We start from the raw sequence: 3329 nt of genomic DNA, 5'->3' as shown, positions 1-3329 counted from the left end.
CTCTCAAATAAATAAATAAAATCTTAAAAAAAAGTCTATTTGATTTTTCTTTTTTTTTTTAGATTCCACATATAAGTGAAATCATATGGTATTTGTCTTTCTTTGTCTGACTTATTTCACTTAGCACAATACCCTCTAGTTCCATCCATGTTGTTGCAGATGTCAAGATCTCATTTTTTTTTTATGGCTGAGCAATATTCCATAATATATATATACATATATATCTCACATCTTCTTTATCCATTCTTCTATCAATGGATACTTGGTTTGTTTCCATAGCTTATAAATAATGGTGTAATAAACATAGGGATGCATATATCTTTTCAAATTAGTGTTTTCATATTTTCTTCAGTAAGTGCCCTGTAGTGGAATTACTGGGTTGAATGGCATTTCTATTTTGCATTTTTTGAGGAACCTCCATAATTTTTTCCACAGTGGATACACCAATTTGCATTCCCACCAACAGTGCATAAGAGTTTCTTTTTCTCCACATCCTCACCAACATTTATTATTTCCTGTCTTTTTGAATCTAGCCATTTTAACAAGTGTAAGGCAATCTCACTGTGGTTTTGGTTTGCATTTCCTTGATGATAAGCGATATTGTGTACCTTTTCATGTGTCTGTTGGCCATTTGTATGTCTTTGGAAAAATGTTCATTCAGGTCCTGTGCCCACTTTTTGTATCTTGCAACTTTTTTTAAAAAAAGATTTTATTTATTAGAGAAAGCGGGGGAGGAGCAGAGGGATAGGGAGAAGCAGACTCCCCGCTGAGCAGGGAGCCCAATGCCAGGCTCAATCCCAGGACGCTGAGATCATGACCTGAGCTGAAGACAAATGTTTAACCAACTGAGCCACCCAGGCACCCTGTATCTTGCAACTTTACTGAATTTATTTATCAGTTATAATATCTTTTGGTGTAGTCTTTAGGGTTTTCTATATATGGTATCATGTCATCTACAAATAATGAGAGTTCTACTTCTTCTTTACCAATTTGGAGGCTATTTATTTATTTATTTATTTTTCTTGTCTGATTGCTGCAGCTAGGACTTCTAGTACTGTATTGAATAAAAGTCGGAGAATGCACATCCTTATTTTGTTCCTGATCTTAGAGGAAAAACTTTCAGTTTTTCACCATTGAGTACGATGTTTGCTGTGGGTTTTTCATATATGGTCTTTATTATGTTGAGATATGTTCTCTTTAAACCAACTTGTCCAGAGTTTTTATCATGAATGGATGTTGTGTTTTGTCAAATACTTTTGTGTCTATTGAGATGATCATATCTTTTGATAATGTGATTTATTACATTGGATGATTTGCAAATACTGAACCACATTTGCATCCCTGGAATAAATCCTACTTGATTGTGGTGAATGATTTTTTAATGTATAGTTGATAATTTGCTAATATTTTGTTGAGGATTTTACATCTATGTTCAGAGATATTGGCCTGTAATTTTTGTTTGTTGTTATTTTTGTTTTTGTTTTTAGTATTTTTTTCTGTAACTATTTTCTCTGCTTTTCTTTTTCTTTTTTTTTTTTAAGATTTTATTTATTTATTTGAGAGATAGCAAGAGAGGGCATGAGCAGAGGCAGGGAAGAGGGAGAAGCAGGCTCTCAGCTAAGCAGGGAGCCAGATGTGGGGCTCGATTCCGGAAATCATGACCTGAACTGAAGACAGATGCTTAACCAGTTGAGCCACCCAGCCATCCCTATTTTTAGTATCTTTGTCTGGTTTTGGAATCAGGATAATTATAACCTCATAGAATGAATTTGGAAGTTTTCCTTCCTCTTCTTTTTTTTGTAATAGCTTGACAATCGGTATTAACTCCTTTTTTTTTAAGATTTTATTTTTATTTGACAGAGAGAGACACAGTGAGAGAGGGAACACAAGCAGGGGGAGTGGGAGAGGGAGAAGCAGGCTCCCCATGGAGCAGGGAGCCCAATGCAGGGCTCGATCCCAGGACCCTGGGGTCATGACCTGAGCTGAAGGCACACGCTTAATGACTGAGCCACCCAGGCATCCCTGTATTAACTCTTTTTTAAATATTTGGTAGAATTAACCTGTGAAGCCATCTCACCCTGATACTTTTTTGTTAGGAGTTTTTGTTTACTGATTCAATTTCATCACTAGTAATTGGTCTGTTCAAATTTTCTATTTCTTCTTGTTTCAGTTTTGGAAGATTATATGTTTCTAGGAATTTGTCCATTTGTTCTAGGTTGTTTAATTTATTGGCATATCATTTTTTATAATATTTATAATTATACATTATATATAATACTTTATATTTCTGTGCTATCAGTTATTTCTCTGTGTTACTGACCTTTTAAATTGCTTTTTATTTTCTATTTTATTTATTTCTGCTTTAATCTTTATTATTGTCTTCCTTCTGCTAGCTTTGGGCTTTGTTCTTTTTCTAGCCTTTTTAGATGTAAGTTTAAGGTGTTTATTTAAGATTTTTCTCATTTCTTGATGTAGGTCTGTATTGTTATATTCCCTCTTAGAACTCCTTTTGCTGTGTCCCAAAGACTTTGGACCATTGTATTTTCATTTTCATTTGTTTCCATATATATATATTTTTAACTTTTGTCTAAATGTTTTTATTTGAAACAAATAGTTGCACCAAGCAAGAGTTTACTTTCCCCACTCCAAATTAAAACAGAGCGTAATAGGGGCAAACGTCATTTGGCAGACAGTTCCAGTATGTGAACATCCTTCTACTACCTGTGGTTGGGGCAACTTTATTCATCAGCAGTTGTTCTTACACAAAATATTAACCCCAAAGTACTAATGTCACATAAAAGGAAGTGGTCTTAATTTCATGTGTGGGGAAGTATGTTCTATAAATGCCAAAAGGTAGGAGAAGCACAAACACAACCCACTCTTAAAAAAAAAACTAAATAGTTCAAAGAATTTTCCATACCCCCCACCCCTTACTCCCGTATTAAAAAGTAGTGCTGGGGTCTGACACCAAGATTTGGTTTTTATCCTGGCCATTTACAAAGTGTTTGCCCATCTGACTTGCATCATTAGGGTTATGGATAAAAGTTCATTCACTTTGAAGAGAGGTGTATCTACTCCTTCCTCCTCTTCTTGCCTTCATGCTCATGTTCCTTGGGGCGGCTGCTATCTAAGGGTCTTTTAGAGCCACCGTGCTATTTGGCTTCTTCCAAAAACTTGTCCAAACCAAAAGGATCTTCCTCAAACTGAACTGGTCCTTCTCATCCTCTTTGCCTATGGTCTGAACCAGAAAACTCCTTATCGGGAACAAATCTGTTGGTCTTTATTCTGGCTTCTAGGTCATCACCATACATGTCCTTGTCCAGATTTTT

The 3329-nt window shown here is 35.4% G+C and overlaps 1 pseudogene; it reads right to left on the bottom strand.

Annotated features, from left to right (window-relative positions):
• Window positions 1-2992: 2992 nt before the first annotated feature.
• LOC102745971 (SNW domain-containing protein 1 pseudogene) overlaps window positions 2993-3329 on the bottom strand; it is a 2196-nt pseudogene continuing 1859 nt past the window's right edge.

Source organism: Leptonychotes weddellii, chromosome 6, assembly GCF_054177405.1.
Source record: "Leptonychotes weddellii isolate Sample4059 chromosome 6, ASM5417740v2, whole genome shotgun sequence".
Lineage (NCBI taxonomy): Eukaryota > Metazoa > Chordata > Mammalia > Carnivora > Phocidae > Leptonychotes > Leptonychotes weddellii.
This window is presented reverse-complemented; position numbering and strand designations above follow the sequence as displayed.